This window comes from Procambarus clarkii, chromosome 45, assembly GCF_040958095.1.
Source record: "Procambarus clarkii isolate CNS0578487 chromosome 45, FALCON_Pclarkii_2.0, whole genome shotgun sequence".
NCBI classification, from domain to species: Eukaryota; Metazoa; Arthropoda; class Malacostraca; order Decapoda; family Cambaridae; genus Procambarus; species Procambarus clarkii.
This window is the reverse complement of record NC_091194.1, coordinates 16,171,790-16,184,795: the sequence shown is the minus strand read 5'-3', so window position 1 is coordinate 16,184,795 and position 13,006 is coordinate 16,171,790. Positions and strand designations below refer to the sequence as shown.

The window sequence follows — 13,006 nt, the reverse complement described above, 5'->3', positions numbered from 1 at the left end:
GTCACAACTCTTCTCATTAATTTTGCGTCATCTGCAAACATTGACATGTATGATTCCACTCCTGTAAACATATCATTTACGTAAATTAGAAAGAGGATTGGTCCCAGCACCGATCCTTGAGGTACTCCACTTGTTACTGTTCGCCAGTCCGACTTTTTGCCTCTTACCATTACCCTCTGGCTCCTTCCTGTTAGGTAGTTCTTCACCCATACTAGGGCCTTTCCGCTTACTCCTGCCTGCCTCTCAAGTTTGTATAGCAGTCTCATGTGCGGTACCGTATCAAAGGCCTTTTGGCAGTCAAGAAATATGCAGTCTGCCCAGCCTTCTCTGTCCTGCCTTATCCTTGTTACTTTATCATAGAATTCTAAAAGGTTTGTTAGGCATGATTTCCCTGTCCAGAACCCATGTTGGTGCTTGTTTACAAACCCAATGCTCTCCAGGTGCTCAACAAGTCTTAGCCTAATTATTCTTTCAAGTATTTTGCAGGGGATGCTTGTCAGTGATACGGGTCTGTAGTTAAGTGCCTCCTCCCTATCACCCTTTTTGAAAATCGGTACGACATTTGCCTCCTTCCAGCAACTGGGCAATTCTCCCGACATAAGTGACTCATTAAAGATCATTGCCAGAGGCACGCTGAGAGCCTGCGCTGCCTCTTTAAGTATCCACGGTGATACTTTGTCTGGTCCAACAGCTTTATTTGCGTCCAGTGTTGTCAACTGTTTCATTACATCCTCTGCTGTCACCTCTATATCTGATAGTCTTTCATCTTGGGTAATCTCTTCTAACAATGGGAGCTGCTCAGGCTCGGTTGTGAACACTCCATGGAATTTTGCATTCAGTACCTCGCAGATTTCCTTGTCGCTTTCTGTATATGCCCCTTCTGTTTTCCTCAGTCTTGTCACTTGGTCATTTACCGACATCTTCCTTCTTATATGGCTATGTAGTAATTTTGGTTGCTTTTTCGCTTTGACTGCAATATCGTTCTCATAATTTCTTTCCGACACTCGTCTTATGTTAATGTAATCATTCCTAGCTCTGTTACATCTAATCCTGTTGTCCTCTGTCCTTTGTCTTCTGTACTTCCTCCACTCCCTCCTGCTTCTCACCTTTGCTTCCTGACACTGTCTATTAAACCATGGGTTATTATATTCCCTCCTGCTTTTTTCCTTTATTGTTGGAATAAATCTATCTTCAGCCTCCTTGCATTTCAATATGACTTGGTTCATCATACCTTGCACTGTTTTTCCTCTAAGTTCTTCCTCCCACTGCACTTCTCCCAGGTAGTCCCTTATCCTTCTGTAGTCCCCTTTTCTGTAATCAAGTCTCCTTTCCCGGACCTCTTGTCCTTTGGTCACAATTTTAAGCTCCATCATGTAGTCAAAGACTAGGACACAATGGTCACTAGCTCCTAGTGGTATTTCATGTTCCAACTGCTCGATGTCTTCTACATTCTGAGTGATAATGAGATCTAATAGGCTGGGCGTATCCCCTCCTCTTTCCCTAGTATCTTCTTTCACATGCTGTGTTAGGAAATTCCTGTCAATAACGTCTACCAGCTTCGCTCCCCAGGTCTCCTCCCCGCCATGGGGATTCCTCGTTTCCCAATCTATCTCTCCGTGATTTAGGTCCCCCATGACCAGCAGCTTCGCTCTCATTCTATGCGCTAAAGTTGCTGCCCTCTGCAGTTCATCCATACATGTCTTGTTGCTGTCCTCGTACTCCTGCCTGGGCCTTCTACTGTTTGGTGGGGGATTGTAGAGTATCAAGATTACAATCTTCTTCCCATCCACTGTCAGAGTTCCATGTATGAAGCTTGTGCTTTCATTGGTACCCGGATTTTGTGTGTGTGTGTGTGTGTGTGTGTGTGTGTGTGTGTGTGTACTCACCTAGTTGTACTTACGTGGCTTGAGCTCTGGCTCTTTGGTCCCGCCTCTTAATCATCAATCTACTGGTGTACAGATTTCTGAGCTTCTCGAGCTCTATCATATCTACATTTGAAACTGTATATGGAGTCGGCCTCCACCACATCATTTCTTAGTGCTTGATACCTGGTTGATGGGGTTCTGGGAGTTCTTCTACTCCCCAAGCCCGGCCTGAGGCCAGGCATGACTTGTGAGTTTGGTCCACTAGGCTGTTGCTTGGAGCGGCCCGCAGGCCCACATACCCACCACAGCCCGGCACTCTTTGGAGGAAACAATCTAGTTTCCTCTTGAAGATGGCCACGGTTGTTCCAGCAATATTTCTTATGCTCGCTGGGAGGATGTTGAACAACCGTGGACCTCTGATGTTTATACAGTGTTCTCTGATTGTGCCTATGGCACCTCTGCTCTTCACTGGTTCTATTCTGTATTTTCTTCCATATCGTTCACTCCAGTACGTTGTTATTTTACTGTGTAGATTTGGTACTTGGCCCTCCAGTATTTTCCACGTGTATATTATTTGATCTCTCTCTCGTCTTCTTTCTAGTGAGTACATTTGGAGGGCTTTGAGACGATCCCAATAATTTAGGTGCTTTATCGCGTCTATGCGTGCCATATATGTTCTCTGTATTCCCTCTATTTCAGCAATCTCTCCTGCTCTGAAGGAGTAAGTGAGTACCTTACCTTGAGGTGATTCTGTTTGAATCGGTGCTCGGTGAATGAATCAGTACTCGGTGAGTACTGAGCAGTACTCAAGACAGGACAACATAAGTGACTTGAAAAGTACAACCATTGTGATGGGATCCCTGGATTTGAAAGTTCTCGTAATCCATTCGATCATTTTTCTGGCTGACGCAATACTTGCTTGGTTATGCTCCTTAAACGTTAAGTCGTCACACATCATTATTCCCAAATCCTTTACATGTTGTTTTCCTACTATGGACACATTTGATTGTGTTTTGTACTCTGTATTATGTTTAAAATCCTCATTTTTACCGTACCTGAGTACCTGGAATTTATCAATGTTAAACATCATGTTATTTTCTGATGCCCAGTCGAAAACTTTATTAATATCAGCTTGAAGTTTTTCAATGTCTTCAGCCGAGGTAAGTTTCATATTGATTATTGTGTCATCTGCGAAGGATGACACGAAGCTGTGACTTGTATTTTTGTCTATATCTGATATGAGAATAAGGAAAAGCAGCGGTGCAAGGACTGTACCCTGAGGTACAGAGCTTTTAACTGCGCTTGGACTAGATTGTATATGGTTGACTGTTACTAGCTGAGTCCTGTTTGACAGAAAACTGAGTATCCAGCGTACTACTTACCGGTTATTCCATTGACTTCATTTTGTGTGCTATCACGCCATGGTCACATTTATCGAAAGCCTTTGCGAAGTGCGTGTATATCACATCAGCATTCTGTTTTTCTTCTAATGCCTCAGTGACTTTGTCGTAGTGGTCAAGTAGCTGTGAGAGGCATGATCTTCCCGCTTGAAATCCATGTTGGCCTGGATTGTAAAGGTCATTGGTCTCCATGAAAATGGTGACCTGACTCCTAATCACTCTCTCAAGTACTTTTATGATGTGCGATTTTAGTGCAACTGGTCTATAATTCTTTGCCAATGCTTTGCTCCCTCCCTTGTGTAGAGGGGCTATGTCTGCTGCTTTCAGCGCATCTGGTATCTCCCCCGTGTCCAAGCTCTTCCTCCACACTATACCGAGTGCCTGTGCTACTGGTACTTTGCATTTCTCTATAAATACTGAATTCCGTGAATCTGAACCCGGGGCCGAGTGCATGGGCATGTTTTCAATTTTTCTTTCATAGTCTAGTACGCTTGTGTTGATATCAGTTATATTTACAGGGGTTTGGATATCCCGCATAAACAAATTGTCTGGATCTTCCAGTTTCGTGTTGTTTATTGGAGTGCTAAACATGTCCTCATACTGCTTTTTTATGATTTCACTAATTTCTTTGTCATCCTCCGTGTATGAACCTTCACTTGTACGAATAGGTCCAATACTGGTAGTGGTTTTTGGTTTTGATTTCGCATATGTGAAGTAGTATTTTTGGATTTTTCTTTATTTCCTGAATTGCTTTCTATTCTAATTGCCTTTCTTTAGTTTGATATGAGTTTCAATTTCCACTCGATTTCTTCAATCTCCCTGTTTAAATTATTCCTTCTTTGACGGGAAATTCGTGTCTGCAAAAGCATTTCCGTAATTTTTTTTTTCTTCTTTTATAGTGTCGTCTGTGTTCTCTTTCTACGTTGGATCTCTTTCTGGCTTTCCTCAAAGGAACATGTTTCAGACAGACTTGATACGCTTCCGAAGTCAGTTTTTCTATTCCTTCTGAAGGACTTGTATTACTTAGAACAGTTTCCCATGGAATGTTTGTAAGTTCCCTGTTTATTTTTTCCCAGTCTATCCTTTTATTATTAAAATTGAATTTACTGAATAGCCCCTCTCGCTTTATCAACGTTTTAGGTCTATTCTGAGTATTGATGGTCGTTTGCACTTCAATGAGCTTGTGATCTGATTATGTGGTATCTGTTATCGTAATGTCCCTGATAATGTCTTCATTGTTCGTAAAGACCAGATCTAGAATATTTTCATTTCTCGTTGGCTCCGATATCTGCTGGTTGTGTGAAAATTTTTCACAGAATCTAAGTAGTTCTCTAATCTGTGGTTGGTTAGGTCCCGATAGATTCCTGGTATAATATTATTGTTTGCTATTCTCCAACTGAGACTAGGCAAGTTGAAGTCACCTAGGAAGATAATATCAGGTATCGGGTTCCCCAAATTATCAAGGCTATTCTCTATTTTGTTTATCTGTTCTGTGAATTCCTCAGCCGTTGCATCTGGCGGTTTGTATATTAGAATAATCACTAAGTTTATTTTCTCTATTTTTAATCCCAGTACCTCTACCACCTCATTTGTAACGTTAAGGAGCTCCAAGCATACAAGATCTTCCCTAATATACAGACCCACTCCTCCATGTGACCTAATTTTCCTATCACACCTGTATGGGTTATATCCTGGAATCCAGATCTCAGTGCATTCCATTTACTAACTACTCTGACACTGAAAATGTTATTTATTATGTTTCTGTGGCTCATTTGGGTACTCAGCTTCCACCTGTGTCCCCCACACAAGCACGCACACATACACTGGGTCTGGTAGCTGAGCAGACAGCGCGCAGGGCTCGTAATTCTGTAGCCCGGGTTCGATTCCCGGACCAGGCAGAAACAAATGGGCAAAGTTTCTTTCACCCTGACTGCCCCTGTTACCTAGCAGTAAAAGTAGGTACCTGGGAGTTAGACAGCTATTACGGAGCTGCTTCCTGGGGAGGGAGGGGGGGAAATAGTAGTTAGTAACAGTTGAAAGGCGGGCCAAAAGAGTAAAGCTCAACCCCCGCAAAACACAACTAGGCGAATACAACTAGGTGAATACACACACATGCATAATTATGTCTACTTCATGTAAGTTACGTAATAAAGTAAAAATAATGTGTTGTGGTAAATTACATAACATAGTACACACAGATGGGTCCCTCCTAATCCAGTGGAATCAACAGAAACTGAGGATGGAGAGAATAGAGTCAGCTTCAAGGTAATGTACTCAAACATAGATGGGATTACAAACAAGGCAAGTGAACTTAGGGAAAGAGCACAGGAAGTGAACCCGGATGTAATTGGACTCACAGAAACAAAACTCTCTGGAATCATAACGAATGTGGTGTTTCCCAGGACTACACTGCATTAGGGAAAGAGGAGAAGGAAAGGGAGTAGACAGAATGGCCTTACTGATAAGAGAGGGAGTTTCGAGGAGATGGTTATCCCAGGCTGAGATGGGTTCAGAGACTACATAACAGGCACCATGACGATGGAAGGACACGAGTAGTAGCAGCAGTGATATATAACCCTCCACCAAATGACAAAAGACCCAGTCAAGAGTATGAAAGAAACAACATGGCAGTTAACACTGTAATTGAGAGAGCAGCTGCTGCTGCCTGTAGAAATAGATCCCATCTGCTCATCATGAGGGACTTCAATCACGGAAGCATAGACTGGGAAAACAAGAAACTGCATGGAGGTGGGGAAATATGGAGCTCTAAACTGTTGGAAGTGGTGAAAAAAAACTTTTTAAATCAGCATGTCAGGGGACCCACAAGAATGAGAGGCATCGATGAACAAGCGAGACTCTACCTAGTCTTCACTCTGACTCCAACATAAGGGAAATCTGTTTCGAGGCCCTCTGTGGGAATGAGTAATCACAGTGTACTGATGTTTGAGTATCTGGTGGAAGTAGGGCTAATGTACTCAAGGAAGGGCCCAGAAAATAAAAGTCTGGCATTCCAAAAGGGAAACTATGAGGAGTTAAGAAAATTCCTAACAAATATAACTCGGGGAACAGAGCTCAGAGGAAAGACGGCCCAAGACATGATGGACTACATCACACAGAAGTGTAAGGAGGCAGCAGACAAGTTCGTCCCCGTCCAAAAGAAAAAAAACAGGAAATGCAGACAAGAAACCCATTGTTTAATCAGAGATGTAAGCTAACAAAACACACAAAACAAAAGTACAAGGGCGTGGAGAAACTATGGAAACAACAGAACACTAGAGAGCAGAGAAAGATACCAGAGCGCAGGAATGATTACGTCAGGGTGAGAAGAGAGGCAAAAAGACAATGTGAAAATGACATAGCAAGCAAGGCAAGGACTCAACTTAAATTGCTGCACAGCCACATCAGGAGAAAAACAACAGTGAAGTAACGGGTAATAAAACTGAGGGTAGGGGTAGGCAGATTCACTGCAAATGACTTGAACTATATGTTTAACACTTCTCTAACCCTGTCCATGGAGGACAGAAGAAAATGTATATATTCGGGTTAGCATTGTAAATGTGTGGCCACGTCTGTGGTAGAAAATAATAATAAAAAAATTAAAAAACTGCAAACGACAAGTGTACGAGGAACAAAGTAAGAAATTCCAGGAGGTCTTCACAATGGAACAAGTAGTAGTCCCGGAGATAAGTGAGGGAATATCTAACAAAACACTACTAGATGAGTTTGTGATTAGCAGTGGAGAGGTGAGGAAGCATCTGCTAGAGTTGGACGTGACAAAGGCTATAGGCCCGGATGGAATCTGACCATGGATACTGAAGGATAGAACCGAAGCACTGTGCCAGCCACTCTTCACGGTGTATAACAAATCACTGTTAATAGGTGAACTGCCAAAAATTGTGAAGACGGCTAATGTAGTTCCGATATTCAAGAAGGGTGATAGACAGGAGGCACTGAACTACTGGCCAGTGTCCCTAACTTGCATACCATGCAAAATTATAAAAGATTACACGAAAAAAGCTAGTGGAACATCTGGAGCGAAAGAACTTTGTAACGCAACATCAGCATGGGTTCTGGGAGGGCAAGTCCTGCCTCACAGGATTAATTGAATTCTATGACCAGGCAAGAAAGAGAGGGGTGGGCAGACTGCATATTCTTGGATTGCCAGAAAGCCTTTGACACAGTACCACACAAGAGACTAATGCACAAGCTGGAGATGACCTATGCAAAGGAAGACAGTGAGTCACTGTGAGGCGTGAGGTCTCGGAGTGGCGAGGCGTCACCAGTGGAGTCCCACAGGGATCAGTCCTTGGATCTATACTGTTTCTGATGTGTAAATGATCTCCCAGAGGGTATAGACTCGTTTCTCTCAATGTTTGCTGATGTAAAAATTATGAGGAGGATTAAGACAGAGGAAGATAGTATGAGGCTACAAGCTGACCTAGACAGACTGAATGAATGGTCTAACAAATGGCTACTTCAGTTCAAGCCAAGTAAATGTAAGGTAATGCAACTAGGTGGAGGAAACAGGAGGCCAGACACAGGATACTGAATGGGAGATGAAGTCCTTCACGAAACGGACAGAGAGAAAGATCTAGGAGTTGATATCACGCCAAACCTGTCTCCTGAAGCCCACATCAAAATAATAACATCTGCGGCGTATGCGAGGCTGGCTAACATCAAAACTGCCTTCAGGAACCTGTGTAAGGAATCATTCAGAACCTAGTATACTAGATACGCAATGCCAATCCTAGAGTATGCGGCCCCAGCATGGAGCCCGTACCTTGTCAAGCACAAGACGAAGCTGACAATAGTTCAGAGGTATGCCACTAGGCTAGTCCCAGAGCTAAGAGGCATGCGTTACGAGGAAAGGCTGAGTGAACTGCACCTAACGACACTGAAAAACAAAAGAGCTCAGAGAGACATGATCACCAAATACAAAATTCTCAGGGGAATTGACAGGGTAGACAAGGATTGATTATTTAACACGGGTGGCACACGCACACGGGGACACAGATGGAAGCTGAGTACCTAAATGAGCCACATAGACATTAGAAATAACTTTTTCAGTGTCAGAATAGTAGATGGAATGCACTAGGAAGTGATGTGGTGGAGGCTGACTCCACACAGTTTCAAATGTAGATATGATGGAGTTCGAGAAATTCCGGAATCTGTACACCAGTAGAATGACAGTTGAGAGGCGGGATCAAAGAGCCAAAGCTCAACCCCCGCAAGCACAATTCGATGAACACACACACACACTTTTGTTCGTTTATTCTTGTTACTCAGCTATTGTTTAACTTTCCTAAGTATTTTTTATAGTGTTATTGTTTCTCAACATTCTTGCACTTGATAACTTTCCTATCATTGATCTTGGGCATTTATGTCAACACATACTTCAGATAACTAACTTTGTGTTCATGTCTATTGCAGGATCCAGAGGATTTCGATGGTCAGATGGGCAAGATGATTAATTCTGTGTGTCATGGTAAGTATATTTTCTACATTGACCGTGTCAATTTCTTTGAGAATTTTGTATGTCGCTATTATGTGTCGTGCCTTCAGTCTCGTGTCGAGCATGTTGAGGTTCAGTGGTCTTCGTTTGTTCTCATAGTTCTTGTATGAGACGCGTTACCTTCTTGGCTTCAAATTATTTCTTTATATATTGTGGTCCAAGCAGGGGCGGTGTACACTAGAATGTCTTCAGTTCTGGGGTGCACACATAATTGGTTTGAAGACTTATTTGGAATCAATAATGATTTTTTTTTAAGTATTATTTATAAGTTCTAATAATGATAGGTTTAATGATGAGAAAACTTTAAACTGTTATTATTATAGTGATAGTCTTTATTACCTTTTTATTTTCGTTTGTCTTTCTTATTTATATATAATTTTTTCTTAATTTTTTATGCCCAAATTCATTCTCTCTCCCTCCCCCCCTCCCCTCCCTCCCTACCTCCCTCCCTCCCTCCCCCCCTCTCCCTCCCCCTCCCTCTCTCCCTCTCTCCCTCCCTCCCCCCTCCCCTCCCCTCCTTCCCTCCCTCCCCTCCCTCCCTCCCCTCTCCCTCCCTCCCCTCTCCCTCCCTCCCCTCTCCCTCCCTCCCCTCTCCCTCCCTCCCCCCTCCCCTTCAGACTGCCAAAGTATTTAGTAATCTTATTACTAAACAGTCTTTAACTCCATGTGTTTGAGTTAATAATAAGACTTAACCGGCAGGACCAAGAGTCTCGCCTCACCGCCACCTGCCACCCTAACACTAACATTTATGGCCATTAAACAGTAAATGGGTAACAGGCGGGAACAATGAGCACTTCCCAGTGGTGGTCGTGGTCGAAGGCGTCCTTTCTTAATTGTTGCATAATAATTCCAGCGGTGCGCCTTGATACACAGGATCAGGTGCTCAGCCTCTTGGCGTCTGCCATTACTTTAATTTTTTTAATTTTGACCCGAGGGACGAGTTTATTGGGCAGCGCCACTTAGTGACAGTATTGGGCAGCGCCACTCATCCAGTGAGTGGACACACCGCCATAGTGACAGTATTGGGCAGCGCCACTCATCCAGTGAGTGGACACACCGCCATAGTGACAGTATTGGGCAGCGCCACTCATCCAGTGAGTGGACACACCGCCATAGTGACAGTATTGGGCAGCGCCACTCATCCTGTGAGTGGACACACCGCCATAGTGACAGTATTGGGCAGCGCCACTCATCCTGTGAGTGGACACACCGCCATAGTGACAGTATTGGGCAGCGCCACTCATCCAGTGAGTGGACACACCGCCATAGTGACAGTATTGGGCAGCGCCACTCATCCAGTGAGTGGACACACCGCCATAGTGACAGTATTGGGCAGCGCCACTCATCCTGTGAGTGGACACACCGCCATAGTGACAGTATTGGGCAGCGCCACTCATGCTGTGAGTGGCCATACCGCCATAGTGACAGTATTGGGCAGCGCCACTCATCCTGTGAGTGGACATACCGCCATTATGACAGTATTGGGCAGCGCCACTCATCCTGTGAATGGACACACCGCCATAGTGACAGTATTGGGCAGCGCCACTCATCCTGTGAGTGGACACACCGCCATAGTGACAGTATTGGGCAGCGCCACTCATCCTGTGAGTGGACACACCGCCATAGTGACAGTATTGGGCAGCGCCACTCATCCTGTGAGTGGACACACCGCCATAGTGACAGTATTGGGCAGCGCCACTCATCCTGTGAGTGGACACACCGCCATAGTGACAGTATTGGGCAGCGCCACTCATCCTGTGAGTGGACACGCCGCCATAGCAGCATGTACAACACTCCCCAATAGGAAGAAAACCCGCTGGGTTGTTCATCCTGTCACTTGTACCCAGACACAGCTGGGACTTGCTTAACTTTTCTCTCTCTCCAAGTGCGATGGTTCCTTCTCCTCACTCCCGCTCTGGACGCCTCAAGAACGGTTCGTTTGTTATTTCGGGAGAAGCCGTTTTATTTAGTATATTTGATTTATAATGTGTTACTGGGAAGCATTTTTTTTATTCAATACAGCCATCTGACAAGATTTGACGATTAATTAATTAATATTTCAGAACGAGATGTAATCGATGCGCTATTTAATATTCTCGTTTTCTAGAGAAAATCACGACGTGTTCTATCTCTTAATGTATAACTAAAATAATCTGAGGAAATTTATATTAAAGGTTAATAAGTATAGTCGAAAATTTCCGACATCTGACCCTCACCTTCCTATGATAGTCCCCTACACCCCAAGTGTCATCTCTGAAACGTTAAGTGAGGCTAGCCCCAAACATCTGGCCTCCAACACTAGGAAGACACAATCTTTTACAGATAGAGATTAATTGCAAGTTTGTATGTTTTCATGGAGGCCTGGCCAGAGACCGGGCCGCGGGGACGTTGATCCTCGGATTCATAAACAGGCAGTCAACAGGTTGGTAGCCTATTTACCTCTATTTTCTTAAATTTCACTTGTTTTCCTGGACGGGCTGAGAGCTGGGATATAGGGCCGGACTGAGATCTGGGATATAGGGACGGAGTGAGAGCTGGGATATATAGGGCCGGACTGAGAGCTGGGATATATAGGGCCGGACTGAGAGCTGGGATATATAGGGCCGGACTGAGAGCTGGGATATATAGGGCCGGACTGAGAGCTGGGATATATAGGGCCGGACTGAGAGCTGGGATATATAGGGCCGGACTGAGAGCTGGGATATATAGGGCCGGACTGAGAGCTGGGATATATAGGGCCGGACTGAGAGCTGGGATATATAGGGCCGGACTGAGAGCTGGGATATATAGGGCCGGACTGAGAGCTGGGATATATAGGGCCGGACTGAGAGCTGGGATATATAGGGCCGGACTGAGAGCTGGGATATATAGGGCCGGACTGAGAGCTGGGATATATAGGGCCGGACTGAGAGCTGGGATATATAGGGCCGGACTGAGAGCTGGGATATATAGGGCCGGACTGAGAGCTGGGATATATAGGGCCGGACTGAGAGCTGGGATATATAGGGCCGGACTGAGAGCTGGGATATATAGGGCCGGACTGAGAGCTGGGATATATAGGGCCGGACTGAGAGCTGGGATATATAGGGCCGGACTGAGAGCTGGGATATATAGGGCCGGACTGAGAGCTGGGATATATAGGGCCGGACTGAGAGCTGGGATATATAGGGCCGGACTGAGAGCTGGGATATATAGGGCCGGACTGAGAGCTGGGATATATAGGGCCGGACTGAGAGCTGGGATATATAGGGCCGGACTGAGAGCTGGGATATATAGGGCCGGACTGAGAGCTGGGATATATAGGGCCGGACTGAGAGCTGGGATATATAGGGCCGGACTGAGAGCTGGGATATATAGGGCCGGACTGAGAGCTGGGATATATAGGGCCGGACTGAGAGCTGGGATATATAGGGCCGGACTGAGAGCTGGGATATATAGGGCCGGACTGAGAGCTGGGATATATAGGGCCGGACTGAGAGCTGGGATATATAGGGCCGGACTGAGAGCTGGGATATATAGGGCCGGACTGAGAGCTGGGATATATAGGGCCGGACTGAGAGCTGGGATATATAGGGCCGGACTGAGAGCTGGGATATATAGGGCCGGACTGAGAGCTGGGATATATAGGGCCGGACTGAGAGCTGGGATATATAGGGCCGGACTGAGAGCTGGGATATATAGGGCCGGACTGAGAGCTGGGATATATAGGGCCGGACTGAGAGCTGGGATATATAGGGCCGGACTGAGAGCTGGGATATATAGGGCCGGACTGAGAGCTGGGATATATAGGGCCGGACTGAGAGCTGGGATATATAGGGCCGGACTGAGAGCTGGGATATATAGGGCCGGACTGAGAGCTGGGATATATAGGGCCGGACTGAGAGCTGGGATATATAGGGCCGGACTGAGAGCTGGGATATATAGGGCCGGACTGAGAGCTGGGATATATAGGGCCGGACTGAGAGCTGGGATATATAGGGCCGGACTGAGAGCTGGGATATATAGGGCCGGACTGAGAGCTGGGATATATAGGGCCGGACTGAGAGCTGGGATATATAGGGCCGGACTGAGAGCTGGGATATATAGGGCCGGACTGAGAGCTGGGATATATAGGGCCGGACTGAGAGCTGGGATATATAGGGCCGGACTGAGAGCTGGGATATATAGGGCCGGACTGAGAGCTGGGATATATAGGGCCGGACTGAGAGCTGGGATATATAGGGCCGGAC

General features: G+C 45.5%; 1 long non-coding RNA gene across 2 annotated transcripts in view; it reads left to right on the top strand.

The window, feature by feature from the left end:
- The window catches only part of LOC138350475 (uncharacterized), a 352,612-nt gene that overhangs the window by 238,069 nt on the left and 101,537 nt on the right, over positions 1-13,006 (top strand). For both annotated transcript variants that reach the window (XR_011222128.1, XR_011222129.1), the window contains exon 3: positions 8,696-8,750. This is a non-coding gene — a long non-coding RNA (uncharacterized lncRNA). The remainder of the gene's footprint in view (positions 1-8,695; positions 8,751-13,006) is intronic.